We start from the raw sequence: 22,625 nt of genomic DNA, 5'->3' as shown, positions 1-22,625 counted from the left end.
TTTCAAGAGCATAACACAAAATTAAGAGATCCTAACTTCTTCATCAAAATTAACATTTACAGAAGATAATTGACCAGTAACCAATTTCAACTCATTCAAGTGATCAACAATAGATTCATCTTCTACCATCTTCATATTAAAGAAATGCTTCATGAGACATACCTTATTTGAAGTGGAAGACATTCTATACAAATTTTCTAGGGTTTGCATCAACTCTTCAATCATCTTCACTTTTGTAATAAATGTTACCGATTATGCCAAGCATAAGTTTATACTTGAAAGTGCATTTATATCCAAAATATCATAGTCCTCATATGTCATGTTTGCATCTTTCTTGTTCTTTCCTCCCAAAGACTACCATAACTCCTTCTGCTAAAGATAGTCCTCCATTTGCATTTTTCATAACTGAAAGTTATGGCCATTAAAATTCTCAACATTCAGCTTACCCTCATCTGCCATTGATCCCACTCAACTATGAGTATTTCTAGTATAGAATAATTGAAACAACCTTGCGTTACACCACTTGTTAAGATTAAAGAGACAAATAACAACTACATGAAAATATAACCAATATAATAAATAAATAAAACACATAGAAGAGAACACAAGACACAAATATTTAATGCGGGTTATCCAATCTTTGGGCTATATCCACCAAATGACAAGTCCATTAGTCTTATTATCTAATGATTACAACCTTATTATAATTTGTAATCTCTTGCAACTCAATACCACCATAAGAAGCTATTATTTGCATCATCGCACTTATAATGCCTAATTGTAAGCCATTTTATGCAAGATTTTTTCCACATAAAAAATTAGGGCTAGAGTTGGTTACAACATGTCAATCCCCAGAAAAATAGCCCAAAAATAAAATTCTTGGGGGCTACTACCCCCGAACCTCAATGAGGATACATGGTGAGTGTACAATACTTACCTGATCAATCACCATAAGCTAACATGATGTACCAATATAAAAACCTTGTTAAAGGGACAAAGGGAATGCACACATATTTAGACATTTATACCTATATTTGACTTCTTAAATTATAAATGGGAAAAAATCTTGATATTACAATGAGGAAAACAACCCAAGATGGACTACAATCCATTAGGACAATAATCCACTAAATTATGACCTGACATGATATCATCTCTAATATTCCAATACAACTAGAGTGAAGTAAAAATAATCTATGTATCAATAACATAATCCATTCATATCTCTTCACTAAATCTCTACTACATTTCAATGAAGAGCCCTACAAAATCACAATAAATATATGTGGCTAGACAAGCTCTACAAAATCACGAAGGAGTTGATTTGTAGGGTTACAACTTTTAGTTCCATAGGAAAGGAACTCAAAAATAAAATTATATTGACAAATTATGTTATAGAGATAATTAGATGTCACCATGATGGGAAAGCTTGCATGACTACTGATGTCACATATTATGAAATGAAATATAATACAATGGCAATTGCACATTATATTTATTACTTGAGATAAAACATGTCTAGCAGAGTAGTTTATGATGCATATTAGATGATTCATGATCAATTTCCACTTGACTCAAGTGGATGGCTTGATGGTTAGGTGATGAAGAACATTGGTAAGATTAAGAAGGACCACAGTAAGCATATTTAAAAATTTTAAGTGATTCTAGTATGCATTTTCTCTTATTTTAGAAAGGAGTTCCATGGACTTAGACCCTTCACCTAGTTAAAGGATTGCCCCATCTCAACTCAAATAAGTGGGTTAAATGGGAGGTTAGAAGGTAAGTGAAATGCTACCATGTGGGGTTATTTCAAGAGTTTTCAGGAACAAATGCGCAAAAAGGAGAGAATTCCATTCACCCTAGTCAAGGACTATAAGAATGAGTTGTGTTATCATAAAAATACAAACAAATTTTATTCAAAGATAGGAAATACTAAGAGGGGGCTAAGAGGGGGGGAGGGGTTGTGAATTGATATTGCACAAACTTTTTCCCAACTATGGATATCATTAACAATTTTATAAATTGCATAAGTAAACAAAATGATTAAGCTGAATAATAAACACAAGTATAAAGCAATGCAACACGTGACACCATATTTTGTTAACTAGGGAAACCCTAGCCAAGGGAAAACCCTAGCCAAGGGAAAACCCTAGTGGGGATGGTACCCACAAATAATCCACTAATCAAGGGTATCTTATGAAAGATATTGACCCTGTTGGAATTCTATTACATTTGTATAGTGTATCAGTCCTTGTTAGAGAACTATGCCTTGTTAGAAGCCTCAACCAAACTAGGAGTTGTTAATACAATTGCAGAATGCAAGTTGGTTCCACTTCCCAAACATGCAATATACAATAATATTCAATATACAAAAGTATAGTTACAAACACATCTTTACAACTATTGATATCTTCAATATTTGATATGATCTTTGTAGCTCATTGTGCCAACTTTACTTACTATGCCCTTAACTTCTTTAAAATCAATTTTCCATCACAACACAATAGCACACTTATCACAAATAGTCACATGTAGTGCCCACCTATATTTTTCTTTTCCATTATATTTACCAAACATTTTTATGCCTATTTCATGCATGTGTTAGTTTCAAGGGTATTGGATTTATAATTATATGAAATTATTGCATGACTTGGATTACATGTATACCAATAAAGAATTACTTAGTTGATTATATTTCACATGTTGATTGATGATTATGATTACTAAGGCATTAATGATGCTTTAATGCTTTGTAGTTAATAAATATGATTTCTTTCATAGTAATGTTAGATGATGCTTTAATGATGATTACTTCATATTCGTAATGATGCATTATTTTATTTGGGCATTTGATATTTGACTTATAATTATTATGGTAATTACCCCATACTTGCATGTGTATGGTGTATGTCTGTTTTATCTTTATGTTTGTTGTGTTTGATGTGGTTAAGGGAGTCGTAGTCATCTACTAGTCAAGATCTACACATTATATCAATCCTCACCATTGTCTATTTAGTTTAGATATATATGCATATGTACATGCTCGTCTTTTATGCAGGAATGTAGGTACCAAGCATCCACTTCTCTGAATTGTTAGGATGAGTGTGCCCTACAACAATAATTTAATGGTAAGAATGTGAAGATAATGGTCAGGTCCAATCCCAGCCATAGCCTAAATACTTGTCTTGCAAGGAGGACTCATAACTGACTTTCCATTCTTTTTAAAACCCTTGAGTTTATCTTTGTTTATGTTGTTTGATTTTGAACTTCAGTCTGTTTTGGTAATGTTACTCTTATGTGAATTTTGCTATGTGATTTATTTAGTAAATGATTTAATTATAATATTTTGGTTAATCATATAATATTGAGAGCTATTCAATATTATATGATTTAAAAGAAAATATTAAAGTATGAGAATATTTAATTAATTAAAAAATAATAATTAAATATTTACTTTAATTTAAAAGACTAAATTTAAGAAATTGGTTAAAGAGAAATTAGAATATGATGATATTTAATTAATTACTAATTAATTAAATATATACTTTAGTTTAAAAGATTTAATTTAAAAGTTTAATTTTAAGAAGTTGGACAAAAAGAGATAATTAAAATATAAAAATATTAAAGATTTAATATTGTTTTATTATAATTATTTATTTAATAATAATAAAATTAGAGTTGCATATAAACAATGAGCTTTGATTATTATTATTAATTTAAATAATAAAATATGCTTTAATTAGTACTTGCACTAATTAATAAGTGGAGGAAAAGAAAATATAAAATAATATTTTAATTAAAAAGTTCTTTAAATTTGCATGAAAAAATTAAATTTAAAATATTTGATTAAAGTTATAATTTAGGCGTATTTATATTTATTTAATTTAATAATAATTTATTTAAGAGTTTTATTTTTAATAACCTCTAAATAATATTATTAGTTAATTAATAAATATTATATTAAAAAAATGTCACATGATTTAATAAGAGAGAGAAAGATTTAATTTAATAAATTTTATTTTAATTAAATTGTATACAGTGTAATTCACATGATTGCATGATCAAAGCTTTGATTTGGAAAAAAAACTCTTTATTAAGAAATTAGAGCTCATTTCTAGATACACAGGTTTTGGGGAGTAAAATTTAGAATTGGATCAAAAGAATTGTTGAGAGTTTCAGAGGGTTTGAATTTGCATGCATTCACAAATTGTCTCATATTTTAGCTATAGTTTTGAAGTAGGGTTTGAAAACCCATTGTAGAATTTTATTGAAAGATCTATCTACTTCGCGTCTTCCTTGATGTTTGCATATTGCTTATTTATTTACTGTATTGAATGTTGAATAAAAAATCATGTTGTAGATTTTGAAAAAGGAAAAAATCAAGAAAACTTATTAGTACAGATAAATATTATTCTTATTTCTAAAATAATTTAATTGCAAGATTTATTGAAAAAAGGGAAAAAGATTAATTGAGAGGAAAACATGTTGTAACTAAACTTATACATGCATGCGAAAACAAACATGCTAAAAATAGAAAGCTAAGTATAATATGTTTACATGCATGTGAAAATAAATATGCCAAAAATAGAAAGCTAAGTATAATATGGTTACATGAATGTGAAAATAAATATGCCAAAAGTAGAAAGCTAAATATAATATGGTTACATGCATATGAAAATAAATATACTAAAAATAGAAAGCTAAGTATAGTATGGTTACATGCATGTAAAAATAAATATGCTAAAAATAAAAAGCTAAGTATAGTAGGGTTGCATGTGAAAACAAATATGTTAAAGAAAAAGTATAGTATGGTTGCATGATTTGAGAGATCAAAGACATGCAAAAATACTAATTGTATGTGTATTTTTATTTAATATAACTTAATTTTTAGATTTATTTATTTAAAAATAAATTAATTAATTAAAAATAAACTTGTTAATTAAAAATAAAATTTTAAAATTATTTATTATTTTTTAAATTTTAAATAAATATTATTCATTTAGTTAAAGTGAATGTTAGTAATATTAATGATTTTTAAGTCTAATTAAACTCTTAGTTGCATATAAATAATTAAATTAAATTAATAATTTTATCTCTCGTTACATTATGAATTAAAAGAAAGTAAATATTAATATTAGACATAAATAAAAACCATATTAATATTTTAGAAATTGAAATTAATATCAATATTTAAATATTATAATATGCATTTATGTTATTAATTAAATAATTTATGATTTAAGATTATTTAAATTAAAAACATAATAATATTGCTTGAAATTGTATATGCACAAAAAGATTGGATATTTAAATACTTATTATTTTAAATAAGTATATCAGCATAACAATTTATATTAACATATATATTCTTATTTTATTTCTAAACACATCCTTATGACCCAAACTGAACAAGAGAAGTTGGTGGATTTAAATCATGTGGCTGAAAATTATGTGTTTTCTAATATTATATTTATAGTCTTGTGATATTTTTCTTGATAGCTTTTCTTTGTGAATTGTTTAGTTGGTCAAGTTAGGATGTGCACTAGATGTGTTTTTGAGATTTCTTTTATGATTATTTGATTGGATGTCATGGTGAACTTTATTATTTGAATTGAGATCTATATTTTATGAGTTTTATGCTATTGAGAAATTTTGAAAATTTGGGTTTTGAGAACCAATGTTATTTTTTGGGTTGCCTATTAAGCAACCAAATTCAATCAATATTACTCTTTGTGGTATGGAACACTAATGCGGTTTGCGATTTTTGAAAATGTAGTCTAGGTACATGTCTATGGGAGTGGCTTGCAATAGGGGTTGAAGCCCAAAGTGGCTACTAGGGTAACTCATTGTAAGTTGTGTAATAAGTGATAACATAGTAATTAAAATATCTTGCCTAGCCCTTTTGCTTGAGATACATTAAAAAGATAAGTTAGAAATTTTTCCTCGTCCATGCCTTGAGTGCTTGTATAGACTATGGATGAGATGGAGATGATACCTTGAGAGGTATGACTAGTTTTCTCATCATCATGAGAGGCTATTATGGTTCATCATACAGTCACTAGGGAGCCAGGGTCCTGAGAGACTGTTAGGGTAACTCTAGAGTTGATTCATGTGATGACACTCAATATTATGTAGCCTGAGTCTCCTTCATGATTTTTTTTAATATTTGGCTTTAATGGTGTACTTGTTGGATATTACTTTTGATGGTGTATTTATTGTGAATTTTTACTCTTGATTGGATGTCATTTATTTTTTACAATTGACTTTTATTAATGAATGTGATCAGTTATTCATTGGTGGTGTTTTTATTGTTGAATTTAGTGATTGGTAGTTTACTTTTATTGATGACAATTGTTATCTTTTGGTTTTTGTGCTTGTGACACTTGACATTGATTTTAAGATGGTTGCATATTTTTGGTCTTGGTATTTGTATGTTGACTTGGTATGTGGTGTTGGTATTGGATGAGTGTCCTTTCGATTTTGATTATCTCTTCTTCTTGAGTAGTGTGTGTTACCCTTGAGGTAGTTTTGGCTATCAAGATTCCTTGCCTAGGATTATTTTATGATTTGATTATCTGTGTGTGGATCATACATTATCTCTCTTGCATGGTGGGAGTGGGAGCCTGATTAGGTGACCACGTGGTCGGGAGGTAGTGTATTCTTACCATTTGGGTCCACTTCAGATTGATAGATGTTGGATGCTCCCTGATACAGTAGTATCATTATCATTCTTTCTCTTATCTTGAAGACTCCTATTCATTTGATCTATCTATGTATCATGTGTTTTGAGATCCTATGGGATATTGTATTGTATATTGATGTACTTGTATCTATTTTCACATACCCTGTGACATGTGTAGTGGATGTTATTCATTAGATGTGCTTTAATATTATTAGTTGTACTTATGCATTTGCTTATATGACTATGTATGTGTTTATTTATTTTATGATCATGGACATTGTAATTGAGACTTAAACTTATTAACAAAACTTTCTTAAATGCGACTCAATGTGAAGGAACCCTTGAGGAATTGAAACTATATTTGTAATTGATTACATATTCTTGATGCATATGTATATATTGTTGCCGCATTATTGTCACTTTGATGTTGTCAAAACTTCAAAAAAAAATTAGTTCAGTAAACTTTGTAACATATTAGGTTTATTTATTTTGGGTTCCTAAGCGGAGCATTACATCACATTTAACTTTGTATTAAAAAACTTTCCTTTATACCATGTTATTATTTCTAGTCAACCTTCATGCCTTTACACATGACCTAGAAAAAATAAAATTACACTTTTCTCACTTAGGGTCAACATCTAGGATTTCATCCCTAATTAGTTAAGTAATTATTATTGTAAACAAATAATTCCTTACATAAAATATTAGATCCTTGACTTTGTCTTATTTAATCAGCTCATTTATGCAACTGGAAAAACTATAATAACTCTATTTGTATTAAATGTACCACCTTGCACTCTCAAGTACGATATCCTGACATAATTTACTATCATCTACTAATTGTTCACATTTCAATCATTTATCTATGAATTGTGCCAATGAAAACTCTAATTGTGCTGCCAAATAAATTGCATAGGACTTAGACAATTTAGTATTGCTAATTGCCAAAATTGTATCTTCATACTTTTCTCACTTCATACTTAGTATATGTTACCATAAATGACAACCTCATAACATCTACCCTATCCAAATTACCAAAAATCTTCCCTTTGGAATTTATGGCGACATATGGGAAAATTGGCTAAGTCCCAAAACTCAAAATTATAAAACTTGTGACTTTCTTCACATGGACATTACCAAATTTTCAAAATGTGCATCATTTTCTATTTAAACCATCTTTACATCTCTATGTCTCCTAATTACAATATTACTCCCCCTTTGACTATATTTTATCACATGTTATACTCCCCCCCCCCCCCACACACACACACACACAATTTTCCTCAATTCACATTCCCTTTTACATTAATTACAAAGGTGTAAAAAACTATATACAACTCAAAAGTTTACATCCTTGTCTTCATGCTGATTAGCTTGAAATGCATGTATTGCAATTAGAAAAGTTTATTTTTAGATTCTTAAAATCTTCATCCCATGTGTCTTGGATTGCCTCTGATGTTTCTAATAAGGGCACATAGTCCATAAGATGCAACTTCAACTGCATTCAAATATGAGTAAACAAACTTCTCATAAGATGTCTTGGTCTTAAGGAATTCATCTAATTGCTTATGAGTATGACTAATCTTCAAAGTTAGATGCTCTCTTGGCAATGATAACCTCTTAACTAGCCTTTCTCTCTTTATCTCTACTAAGCTGATTTCGTCACAGACCTTTGCAATTTTGCTTTCTAGGTCTTCAATCTACACGTTTGGTAATTGTAGTTCATTGGCCATGCCTTTTAGGTCTTCAATCTACTTGATTTCCTTTCAATTCTTTAAAAATGTCATTCATAATTTTGTATGATAGAGTGCATTGTCCATACAAAACCTTTCCTTCATGTAAACACCTTCTTAACTCTTTTATTTAGGAGTCAAGATTGACTAAGTAATTTATGATATTCTTACCTACTATCTCAAATAATTGTGCATCATGTTTTACCTTTTGTCTTTGTAGATGTAATTTCTTCAATAGTTCTAAACTGGCTGTCAAACATTTTGATCACTTCCTTTGCCTTCTTCTTTGGATGATATCCTCTAGCTTATTTGTCATTTTATTAAGGACTCCTTGTGTTCTCCTTATGCTCTTGTCTCCTCCATTAATTTGCTAGCTACCAATGTTGTGATATGAATAAATATGTCTATCTTTGGATAACCAATGGGGGTTAATGATGCACTTTTAATCATGTTTGTTAATAACAACCCCATTGGATTCTTTGGGGTGCTTGTGCTTGGGGTTTTAGAACTAGGTGTCCTTACTGGTGTGACCAATTGCATGATTTATCTCTCGTCTTTGCCTTTCTTAGTTTCCTCTATTGTTGATTTGTCTTTCCTTTTGTCCTTTTCCTCTAGATGCACAAGAGATTTTTCTTTTTCAATCACAACATGAATTAATTGAGGCTTGAAGTAAGAGGTTTCATGAGTAATTACCTTCTAATCACTTTGTAACCTCTTATCCACTTTCTTAAGCTCATCTTCCAAGGTGGAGAGATCATCATCCTTCTTCTTTTCTTCAACTCTTTCCTCATCCTTCTTTTCTCCTTCATCAAATTCTTTCTCTTTTTTATCACCCTCTTAATTGGTAGAGCAATAGACATAGATTGAGGTTCTATAGTGAAGATGTGGTTATGTACAATTGTGGACATGTTCTACAAAGTATCTTAAATGTCTCATTAAGTGTGCATGTAAAAATATAAAGATATTTGACAATTATTTAAGATTTATTGAAGATTACATTTTGGCAATAGTTCTATCATAATCAATACCATTTGTGGGAGTTACTCATAGCTAACCAAAAACTAAGGCATCTACTACCCCATATGCAGTATTTGCACAAGTGCAACCCTTAGGTTATTCCATCAACACCAATTCAAAAAAGTAGAGAAGAAAAAGAAGTAAGCATAGTTGAGGTAAAAAGAAAGTCTGTGAGGTTAGTAGAGGTAAAGAAAGAACCAATAGAGGACCCTAGATAGAAAATAATAAAATAAATGGAAACATATACTCCGTATGAAGTGAGCAAAGTATGAAGATACAATTTTGGTAGTTAGACATAGAAAATTGTTTAAGTACTAAGCAATTTATCTAGCAACATAGTTGGATTTTTGGTTGGTGTGGCTCATATAGAAATTATTGATACATGTGCAATTACCTGATGAGAGTACACTATGTTAGGATGTTATACTTGAGAGCATGAGACAGTATGGATAATACAAATAGAGTTATTGTGCTTTCCCCAATCGTAGTAATGAGTTGACTGAAAAAGACAAAGTCAAGGATTGAATATTTTATGTAAGGAGTTTTTTTCTAACCAAAATAATGACCTAACTAATTAGGGATGACATCTTATATTTTAACCATAAGTGGAAAAAGTGTTTTTTTTTTGGGTCACGTGTGAAGGTATGAAGATCAACATGACATAAATTATTAGAAATAGGAAATACTATGGGGGGGGGATTAGTATTCCACAAACTTTTTCCCAACTATGGATATTATTAAAAATCATATAACTTGCATAAGTAAACAAATTGATTAAGCTTAATAGTAAACACAAGCATAAAGCAATACAACATGTAACACCATATTTTGTTAACTAGGGAAACCCTGGCTAAGGGATAACCTTGGTGGGGATGGTGCCCACAAAATGATCCACTAATCAAAAGCATCTTGTGAAATATATTGGCCTTGTTGGGAGTCTATTACATTTCTATAGTGTCTTGATTCTTGTTAGAGGACTAGGCCTTGTTAGAAGCCTCAATTCTATTAGGAGTTGTTAATAAAATTAGATAATGTATGCAAGCTAGGCCCACTACCCAAACATGCAATGTACAATAATATTCAATCTACAAAAGTGTAGATACAAAAACCTCTTTATAGCTATTGATATCTTCAATATATGATATGATCTTTGCAACTCACTATGCCAACTACTCATACTCTTCCTTTATACTGCTTTAACGTCAAGTTTGCATCCCAAAACAATAGCATACTTATCACAAATAACCACACTTAATTTTGCATTCAAAAACTTTCTTTTATAACTTGTTAGTTTGTCTAGTCGACTTTCATGCCTTCACATTTGCCCTAAAAAATTGAAATACACTTTTCCCACTTAGGGTTAACATCTAGGATGCCATCCCTAATTATTTAAGTAATTATTTTGGTAAATAAAATAATTCCTTACATAAAAAATTTGATCCTTGACTTTATCCTGTTTAGTCAACTCGTTACTACAACTGGAAAAACTGTAATAATACCAATTGTTAAAAAGTAAAGTCCACCAAGATAATTGAGAGGGGGGAGGGTGAATCATTTATCCAATTAAAATAACTTTTATCAACCTTATTTAATTTGAAACATGTAATTAATAAGTGAAACAACCATAGAAAGATCACCATCCCAACTATGGATATCATTAACAATCTTATAAATTGCATAAGTAAACAAACTGCTTAAGTTGAACTATAAACACAAGCATAAAGAAATGTAATACATAACACCATATTTTGTTAACTAGGGAAACCTTGGCCAAGGGAAAACCCTGATGGGGATGGTACCCACAAAATGATCCACTAATCAAAAGCATCTTGTGAAAGATATTAACCATGTTATGATTTTATTACATCTGTATAGTGTCCTAGTCCTTGTTAGAAGCCTCAAACCTGTTAGGAGTTGTTAATAAAATTCAAGTATGTATGCAAGTTGAGACCACTCCCAAAACATGCAATATACAATAATATTCAATATACAAAAGTGTAGATACAAAAACCTCTTTACAATTGTTGATATCTTCAATATTAGATATGATCTTTGTAGCTCATTGTGTCAACTTTGCATATTATGCATTTATAATAATTTAACATCAAGTTAGCATCATAGAACAATAGCATACTTATCACAAACAACCACATTTAACTTTTCATTCAAAACCTTTCCTTTATACCCTATTATTATGTCCAGTCATCCTTCATGCCTTTACACGTGACCTCAAAAAACAAAATTACACTTTGGCCACTTAGGGTTAACATCTAGGATGTTATCCCTAATTATTTAAGTAATTATTTTTGTAAACAAAATAATTCCTTGCATAAAATATTAGATCATTGACATTTTCATGTTCAATTAACTCATTACTGCAACTAGGAAAACTACAATAACTCTGTATGTATTGCCTTGCACTCTCAGGTACAGTATCTTGACATATTGTACCATCATCAGGTAACTACACATGTGTCAATAATCTCTCTATGAATCATACCAACCAATACTCTAACTATGTTGCCAAATAAATTGCATACTACTTAGACAATTTTCTATTTCTAACTGCTAAAATTGTATCTTCATACGAAGTATAAGTTGCCATAAATGATAAACTCATACTATCTATCCTAACAAAATAGAAAATAAATTTATGGTACAATCAACTCAACCTCAAACTCATTGGTTGACTGAATTCTAGTATGTGATGAATGATCAAACAACCATAGCTCATATCGAAAGGCTACTTTCTATGTTATGATAGTAAACACTAAGTTGTAGAGATTTGGAATTACTATGGAAGTTAACATCAAACTAAAAAAATAATAAGAGGAAACAACTTCAATAAAGAATAAGCCAAGGAACGTAACAAGAAAATAGGTTTCTAAGCCAATTGTTCTTGAGAAAATTGAAGACACTAAGTTTGAGAATATAGTGCAGAGCTTACTAGTGAAGCTCAATTGAGTCCTCAACTAGAGGTGGAAGTTAAGGAAGAATTAAAACTTAAACAAGTGTCCACTCCTAAGCCAAAAGAGAAAGGAGAGGATACTATTGTGAAGAACACAAACCCAATAAAGCTCACAAAGTTTGAAATTTGAAAGGAAGAGGAATGAAAAGGAGAAGAAATGTGGAAGAAAGTTCCATTGTTACTTGAAGAAAAGTCTTTTAAGATAAGAACTGATGTTGAATAGGTGAAGATAGCAAACAGAGATAAGAAGCAACCACCACCACTTACAACAGATGATATTATTTTTGACATTATTCATAAGTGTAACTATAATACCTTGAAAACAAGGCTTTAAAATTTAATGATGTAAATAAAAATAAAGTTATTAGTGTTGTACTAGTAAGCATGAGGACTTTTACTGGAAAGTCATTTGAGCTAAGAGCCAAGTTAGAAAAGGAGCTAACTGACATTATAGTTGAGAAATGGTAAGAAGTGACTATTAGAATCAAACATATACTGGATGATTCCCTAGCACAAATTATGCCACAATATACAAATCAAGAAAGAATGGCACTGGTAGACGTGTACAAACAAGACTTCTCAATGGTGAAAAATGTAGCCCTAGTGACTACAAGTGAAGAAAATGATGTATTTGAGTATATAGTAAAGAAGCAAAATATGCTAGCTAAATAATTAGAGGAATTCAAACAAGAAGAAGAAAGGAAGAAGAATCACTAAGTTCTTAGAGTGCATATTCAAAAGAAAAAGGCATTATCCCAGATGCAAAGAAGAAGAAGAAATCTAAAGGAGGAATAGAATCAAGCAAAGATCATGAAAAGGTACTAGTATAAGATCTACTTGAGATAGCTATAGATCATTAATCCACTTACATGAGTAAGGATTGAATCCTAACCTATTATTGTGAAGGATACAACTCCTCAAAAAGAGGATACACCAGTGAAGGAGAAGACACTAGTGACTCAAGTTCTACCAATCAAAGGCAAGTCACTAGAGAAAGTGGAAAGAAAGAAAAAGGTCACCCAAGAAAATAGATAAGCAACAATAGCCAAAGAAAATAGAGTAGAGGGAAATGCTAATAGAATATAAGGAAGGAAATATACAAAAAAAGGGAATCAACCCCAGCTAAAGAGGACATACCCAAAAAAATAGAAAGAACTAGAGGAGGTGAACAAATACCAGAAGAAGAGAAGATACCAAAAAAAGATACAAATCCTAAGAAACATAAATTATAGAAAAGGATACTACTCCTAAAAGGAGAAAACACATGAACATTAATATAATCCTGAGAAAGAGAGAACCATAGAAAAGGAGAAGAACCTAGAAAAAGAGAAAACACTAGAAAATAAAGCATCTCCTAAGAAGAAAAAGACTCCAGAGCTAGAATAGGAAAAAAATAGGAGAAAGAGTAATCACCAAAAAGAGAGGTGACACTAAAAAATTAAAAAATGTCATAGATTAGGTCTAGATGATAGAGGAGTGTGAAGGAGAGTGAGTCTTCCAAAATAAAGTTAAGTTTGGGAGAAGAGAGTGATAAGAAGAAGAAAATGAAGGGTCCATATGGGTCACCCACATCTCTGCATCATCTAGCTCATAAGATGAAGGAGGGTTATTTGAACATGATATAAAAGAAGAACTGGCGAGGATGAAAATTGATAACATTAAATCAAAGGACCTAAGGAAATACCCCACATTGGTCCAACAATATGAGAAGCTTGACCAAGAAAGAAAAAGACAATAACAACCAAAAACACTGATCAAAATTATAAATTTAAATGTTGAACTAACATTGGAGGTCACCTATGACCTAGAAATAGACATAATTGATCAACTTAAATGAATAGTTGACAATATTGACGATTAGATCATAGATATATGGAATGTGTTGGTATAATTGATTCAATGGATTCAACTTATGAGATCGATAGAGCTTATTAATGAGATAGGTAAGAGAAAGTGTTGATTATTTATATTAAGGTAGGATCAAAGTGCATACTAGTATATGAAAGGTAATCAATGAAATAAGAAAAGAACATGAATTTATCCCATACATAGCAGGAAAAGGTTGGATCTCAATGAAAAAAGGACTAGTGAAGACAAGTGGTCTTCATAATAGAACTTAGGTAATTTGGGCTTAGTAAAATTTGGTAGTGAGTATGGAGCCAAGATAGGCAAATAGGAAGAAGAGATGGAGAAACTAGTAGTAACATAGACAAGTTTAACATGAAGTCTTCATGATCAAAGATTAGAGGCAAGATACTTTTCCTTGGACATGTCACTAAGTAGGTGAAGTTTATCTGAAACCTTAAATGATGATGGAGGAGCTATGACATCAAGTTCCAACTAAAGGATAGGTAGGAGAATTCCAATTTGAATTCTTTGCAATAAGTCTAGATCAAGGTCACAAAGAACTTATGACCTTTCATGTTACAAAAGTACACCTAGCACATGTTACATGTAACAACGCATGATAGAGGGAAGTAAACATCCATGACAAAGACAGTTGAAAGAAAATTTTGAATTCATGTTGTAGGTTAAAGGATGAGGAAACAAGGAATGTATATAATCATTAGTTTCTATTTGAACAAGTATGGATTACATATTGTAAATATGGGATGTCATTGAGCTAGGTTGAGTGTAATGAACAATGAGAAGATGAGAGGTAAAGGTGATTATAGAGTGCGGAAGTGCAGTGTGATGAGTAAGAGCCAATGAACCAAGCATGTAGAATGTATGAGTGTTGAGCCAAGAATAGTTGAGCATAGAAGTGATTATGTCTAAATACTTGAGTCAAGGAAGTACAAAACAAGTTACGAACATTCTCATGAGCATACAAGTGATACAAATTAAGCTAATTCAAGTATCTATCTATCATAGGTCAACCATTAAATTATTTACTTATAATTATAATAGCAAATTCCATTAAGGTGGACTTTAACAAGTCTTTCATATCAAATTCCATAATAGGGTGACACATTCACTTGTACCTTAAGTCCTTTAAACATGACACCTTTAACTAGGTAACAACTCTAATAGGTCCCTCCCAAAAATCCCTTAAATGGGTGACACTTGATAGTGTCTTTGTAATATTTTAGTAGGGATAAGCTCTTTATCAAGTGTACTTTAGAAGGGTGCAAGATTTGTGAGCATTGATTCACACACCATAGTTTTCACCTTATTTGGGTTTCGATGAGATAAACATATGTTATGGGATGTTACCTTTCTATCTTGATTTTTTTGTTGATTATTCACTAATAGGTCAGACAATACACATACGTATCAATAGATAGATGAAGTGAAAAGTTCAAGCTATAAGTATCATATTGATTCAACCCCTCTTAATATAACCATTATAGCAGACCAATAATTGGCATCAAAGCTTGGGGTCCTTAAAGGATACAATTTTGACAACTTGAGAAAAATTCATGATTATAAAGAGAAAAGCACCAAGTTCTCAAAGAAGAACTATGTTTAATGGTGTGGAAAGATAAAGCTACATCTTTGAACATTGGGAGATGCATATTAGAAGCATGTTGAAACCGAACATATCCAACCCTCACCATTACTTTATGTAGATCAAACAAAGAAGGAGATATGTGTTTCTATTAGAGTGGGGTTGTTGTTGCACCAAAGGATTGATCTATCAACACCCAATACAACCACTCAACTTATAGTACACAAGAGGCAATTAAGCCCTTGTCACAAATCTTGAGGGGGGCACTGAAAAAATTTCCAACAATCTTCCCCTCAGTATTACCTAAGGTTCTTAGGATTTGAACATGTGACCAAGTTCTGATACCACTTGTTAGAGTGGGGTTGGTGTTGCACCAAAAGCCTGATCTATCAATGTCTGATACAACCACTCAACTTATAGTACATAGGAGGTGGTTATTTCATTGTCACAAATCTTGAAGGGAGTGCTAAACAAATTCCCTATAGTTTCTACCAGGGATGCATTGGTAAAAACTCTCTCATATGTTGAGTATGTTGATGTAGAAGATGTTGAAACAACATATAAAATATGGGAAAATATTAAAACTATATATAGAGGAGACAAGCATATCCAAAAGGAAAAGGATGATAGCCTAAGAGGGAAATATGATGACATGAGGATCTAAGAAGGAGAAAATATTGAATAGTATAGCAAAAGGACAAAGGATTTAGGGATTGGCATAAGAGGAGTTGGAGGGAGACTGGAAGAGGATGATGTAGAGAGAAGTATATTAACGATGATACAACCTCAATATGATATAAGGGTCTCAATCATTCAGGGGCTAAGATCACTAGAGAAAGGTTGAGTTTCACTTGATGCCTTAATAGAAAATCTAATTACTTTTGAGCTTAGTAACTTTGATAATAGCCTTCCTAAGGGAGAGGCTATATTCAAATCTCTTGTTGCACCAACTACACCCAGAAGAGGAAAAGAAGTGAAGAGCACATCTAGATCCAGTAGAGATATTGAGAGTCCCTTTGCTAAGGAAGCCAAACAAAAAGAGCTAGAGGATCTAATGACAAGAAGATTGCCTTGAAGAAAAGGGAAGTATAAAGGTAAACTCCATTTTAAGTATTTTAACTACAGTAAACTAGGACATACAGATACCAAATGTCCCAATTTGAACAAAGGGAAAAGAACAAGAAGTGGACAAGTTATAAAGGCAAGGGAAAGAAGTATTAGTACCTTGTAGAAGAAATTGTGACTCATGAGAAGTCAATCTATGATGATGATGATGATGATGATGATGATGATGATGATGATGATGATGATGGTGAGGAGGAGGAGATCACCTTTGTTGCAATAAATTAAGAATTGGTGGAGAAAGCTCTAATTTTGATTACATGGCATGATAAAAAATAGATCATAGACAATTAATGCTCTCACCAAATGACTGTTAACCAAAGAAAATCCCACTGGGCAGAGTATGGTGATGGTACGGTAAGATTCAACAATAACAATTTGTGTGCAATAATAAGAAAGGGCTCCATATCCCTAAATGACTCCACATGATGTGAAGATGTATATTCAGTGGAGGATTTAAATATGACCTGTTGAGCATAGCTCAACTAAGAAATAAGGGTTACATGTTTGAGTTTAACAAAGTATCTTGCAGGATTCTAGAAAAGATAGGTAAACTATTGGCCATACAAGAGCAAAGAAAATAATTGGTTTTATCACAACTTTACCATAAATGGTTACTTTGTAGCTATGTCTAAAAATAGTTTTCTATGGAATAAAAGGATATTTCATGTAAACTTTGATATCATTGTTAATGTATGAAGAAAGAAATATGTGAGAAGCTTGCCTCCAATCACAAAACTTGATAATGCAATGTGTAAGGAAAATCATTTTCTTCTAAACATATATTAGAATTAGTACACTCTAACCCATGCGGTCCTATGAGGACTAAGATTTTTTTAGGTGATAGATATTTAATGTTGTTTAGAGATGATTTTTCTAAGATGATGTGGGTTGTTTTCCTAAAGGAAAAGTCTACAGATTTTCATATGTTTAAAGTTTTCAAAGCCAAGGTGGAAAGAAATACAAGCAAGGGATTTAAGTGCATGAGATCAAAAAGGGATGTGAGTTCACATTGAATGAGCTTGTGAGATATTGCAAAGAACATGACATCAAAAGACAGATGTCATCTCCTAGGACACTTCAATAGAATGGTGTTGCAGAAAGAAGGAATAGACCAATAATAGATTGTGGCAGGACTCTAATGATTTAGAAGAACATTGTATAGATATATTGTAGAGAAGTTGTAATAACATTACTATATACCTTGTACTAGGTTAAAATGAAGAAAGGTATGTATAAGATGCTATGTGAGTTGTGGTTTGGTGACCCACCATAGGCAAGTTACTTTAAAGTATTTAGAAGAAAGTGCTACACAAAAAGGATGAGAAACAAGGTAAGTCTAAGCCTAAGGGTGATGAAGGTATCTTCTTAAGGTACTCCACAAAAAGAAAGGCTTACCAATGTATGAACACCAAGATGAATAAGATAGTGACATCTTCCAATGTAAAGGTGGATGAGTTATTAGAACAAAATAAAGCAAACAATAGAGAACCAGAATATTACAAATAGTTTGTGTATACCCCACTTGATGCACCAATAGAGGAGGAGCTTGTAGAAGCTAAATATAATTAGGCATAAGAAAAAATAATTCAACTTCAGGAGACAACAATTGATGCACAAGTAGAGGAACTAGTGCTAGATAAGTATATAAGAAGACACCACTCAAAAAATCAATTTATTGGAGATAAGGATGCTGGAGTGATGACAAGGAGAAAGGAAAAAGAGATAACTTGTCTACTCTCACATGTTAATCCTAAAGCTACAAAAGAGGTCATAAAGGATGAAGGCCATGGAAGAATAAATTTAATAAATAGAGAGGAATGAGACATGGACCTTAGTTAATAGGCCAAGGGACAAAACTATCATTAGCACAAAATGGGTATTCATAAATAAGATGACAAAAGACAGAGAAGTGATCAAGAACACAACCGAACTTATCTCCAAAGGGTATGCTCAAGAAAAAGGAATAAACTATAATTAAACCTTTGCACTAGTGTCTAGATTGGAAGGATTTATGATTCTCCTAGCCTTTAAAGTATACCAAATAGATGTGAAGTTTGTATTTCTTAATGGAATCCTCAAAGAAGTATACATTGAACAAATAGAAGGGTTATTTATTATCTAAAGTTGATAAGGATAAGTTATGAAAAATAAAGGAAGCCCTATATGGACACAAATAGGCACCACAAGCATGGTTTGATAGATTGCACTCATACTTGATAAAATTTGGGTTTGTGAGAACCAATGACAAGAACAATATTTACTTAAAGAAAGAAACCAAGGTTGGGTTATTTATTACATATATATTCATGAAAGAAATCATTTTTGGAGGTGATGATAATATGAGAAAGGAGTTTTAAAAAGAGATGAAGAAATATTTTGAGATGTCAATGATTGGATAAATAAAGTTCCTCATTGGATTACAAATATCTCAACCAAAGGGTGGAATCCTTATAAGTCAAACAAAGTATGTGAGGGAGATTTTGAAGATGTTTGGACTTGAGGAGTCCAAATTAGTGGGAACTCCATTGGTGAATGGTTGTAAATAATCAATGGAGGATGATTTAATCACCCCAAAATGGTCATCTAGACTATGTGCCCCCATTATATCATTTTTTCTTAATTTATCTATCGCTTATTTTTTTATCAAATCATCACTTTGTTGTTTTTTTATTATAACCTATGGTTTGAATGCCTTATCCTAAGTATTTTATTTAATTGAAAGAAATTTTTCCCTTTTAATTAAATAAAGTCCCCTTACCCTAAGTGTGCCCATGAAAAGAATTATTCATATTTTTAAAATAAAATGAAAGACACTTTTGTCTCACATGAGGGGCACAATTTTCTATGTGAGAGGAATATATATATATATATTTTAAAAGTTTTAATTTTCCTCCACACATGTTTTTCTTCTTAAATTCAACTATTGATATTTCTTAGGTGAGATTCTTGTGCACGTGGATCACTTGAGATGCATTCTCCACCCTTGATTATGCATCTTTTGCCTCTTAATCTCTACCGTCTATTTATCTTTAAAAGGAGGCTTTCTCCTCATTATCTCAATCTTACACTCTCATGATAATGTTATGCTATATATTTTCTTGGTGACTTTGGAGCTTTGAAGCACTTGGAGTATTCTTGCAATTGCACTCTCATACTTGCATCACAACATTCTCAACTTAGTCTTTTTTATGCTCTAGATTAGCTCACATGGCTTAATTAAGAGGATTTTTAATACTCTCATTCTTGTTATCTTAGCTTACATCTTGCATTTCATTTATCTTAGATCTTGCATTCGCATTGCATCCATTGTAGATTCTTTGGTACTAGCATTCTTGCTTTTGTCTTTGAATCTTCCATTCTATGGTACACATTGCAAAGGTTTGCATAAGCTAGGTTCATTTGAGAGCCATACTCTCATAGCTCTTTCATGTCATGTATAGGAAGTTATAAGCCACCTCTAAAGTGTTTACCTCCATGATATTTTATATTCTATGGGAATAAAAGTTTATAGAAGTGTACTATTTTTTGTATATATTTTTGGCACCCACTATGGAGCTAGACATTGTTGTCTAGCTCCATTTTTGCTATTTTCATCACTTTTCTTATTTGCATGTTCAAATTTTTATCTTGCAGATAGAAATATTGTATGATACTTTGTTAGTGATTATATGATTATTTCTATAAGAGGATATGATATAGGGCCAATTTTATATTATTTTGTGTTGTAGTTATGCACTGTATTGTATAGTTTGATACGAAGTATCTTATTTGGTAGAATTATTTCCTAGACATACTCAAAAGTATCACATGATACTGGTGTAAGCAGTACTATCATCCTTCTTGCTTCATTTTATCATTTTAGCTTCTAGTTTTCATTTTTCATAATCAAGTTTTTACATTTCATTTTTTTGGTTTTTTTATAGCTCCTGACTGTGGTTTTTCATGGTATTTGAATAGCCATTTGATGCCTTAAACCTTGTTTTTTTTATAGGGGCTTATTTCTTGCTTGCTTGGTAAACAAAATTGCTAAATAAAAAAAGGGCTACTAACATTGTTGCAAGGCTACCCAAGCAAAACAAAAAAATATTTTTGTGTGTCGTCTATTTCATTTCATGTGTGACATTTATTAGTTTTTCATTCCATAGGTACATAAAACCCATTAGTAAGGGTTCATTGTTGGTAGAGGAGTATGCTTTTTTCCTTTTAGGTGAATCAGAAATCTTGACCCTTCATTGAATTAAGAAAGTGGTTGGGATATTTGACTCTTTAGTGGTCTTCATTAATCTTGCTTGGCATGTTTGGGGGAAGAATTGGGGAGTAGGAAAGTATGTTCTTCACCTTTTGGTGAATCAAAACTCTTGAACTCCTTGGTGTGGATCCATTTTGTTAATTTCCTAGTGATATTTTTACCCTTAGAAGGCCTACTATTGGTGGAAAGATACCAATAGGAATGATCCAAAGTGGGTACAAGTGAAACTTGACTAATTTTACCCACTATAATCACAAACCTCTTAATAAAGGTGAAAGCCTTGGGAGGTGTAACACTTGAATTCACTTGGTGATATTACTTTTGGGATTGAGACCATGAGAAAATCACTAGGTGGGTTTCTTAAGGTACTATCATGGCCATGAGGTCTGTTATTAAGTCTCAAATCTAGAACAAGAGGTATGTTGCAAACAAAACCCTTACTGGACAATTTAGGATTTAGAGGCCACCCTTTTTAATCACTCAATATCTTGGTGTAAGGATTTATCCCATTGGACTACCTTGATCACCCCAAGATTTACACTCACCATATGTGTCCCTTTGGTTGTGTTAATAACACTTCCACAACAAAGAAAATATATATTATGGGTAACCACTTTGTGTGAGCTAAGGGGGCATCAAATCGTGAGCCATGGTATTGAGTAATGAAGTGTATCCTTTAGGTAGATATTGCTTGTTGTGTTTTCAAATTTGTTAGACTCGTGGAAATGTTTTGAACATACACATGATGGTATTTTTCATAGGATTTTTGCTTTAGAACTTCGCAAGTGATTGTATTGTCAAGGTTGCTTTGTCCCTTGTCTAATTGTTTAAACATGTGTGTTTGCACCATAATTACTTTCAAAAACACTATCTTGTTGACCAAAACCAAAATACACTCTGCTATAACTATTATATTACTCAAATTAATCAAAAAATAAAGTTAAAACGTAGGTCCTTTAGGAACGAAGTCACTAAAACTATCTCTACTGAACAATTATCATACTGCCTCTCTGAGAAGTATCATATGATACTGTTCGATCCTACAAACTATCATTTTTCCATTTGAAAATTGTTGTACTTTTATACTACATTTTACCATACTACTTCATAAAAATTGTCATACTAGACTAAACTTTCATTTTTCTATACTAGATCCTATCATACGAAACTTACTACTAAACATATGTCGTATTGCTTCCTAGACTTTATCGCCTAGCACTTCTAGTTGCTCAATTTGACTTTGATGGCATCCTTGGTTTACTTAGGGGTGTTCATACTTGGTCATATTATGTTCCTAGGATGAAATCTATAGGTTTCGCTATGTTCTAAGTTGAAAATATATCACCTTGTCTCTTTCGATATATACTTGACTTGAGAGATTGTTTACTTGTCATTTATGC

This window comes from Cupressus sempervirens, chromosome 3, assembly GCF_028749045.1.
Source record: "Cupressus sempervirens isolate cs-2001-9-10 chromosome 3, ASM2874904v1, whole genome shotgun sequence".
Classification (NCBI taxonomy): domain Eukaryota; kingdom Viridiplantae; phylum Streptophyta; class Pinopsida; order Cupressales; family Cupressaceae; genus Cupressus; species Cupressus sempervirens.
The sequence above is the reverse complement of the archived record's forward strand: the minus strand, read 5'-3'. Positions refer to the sequence as shown.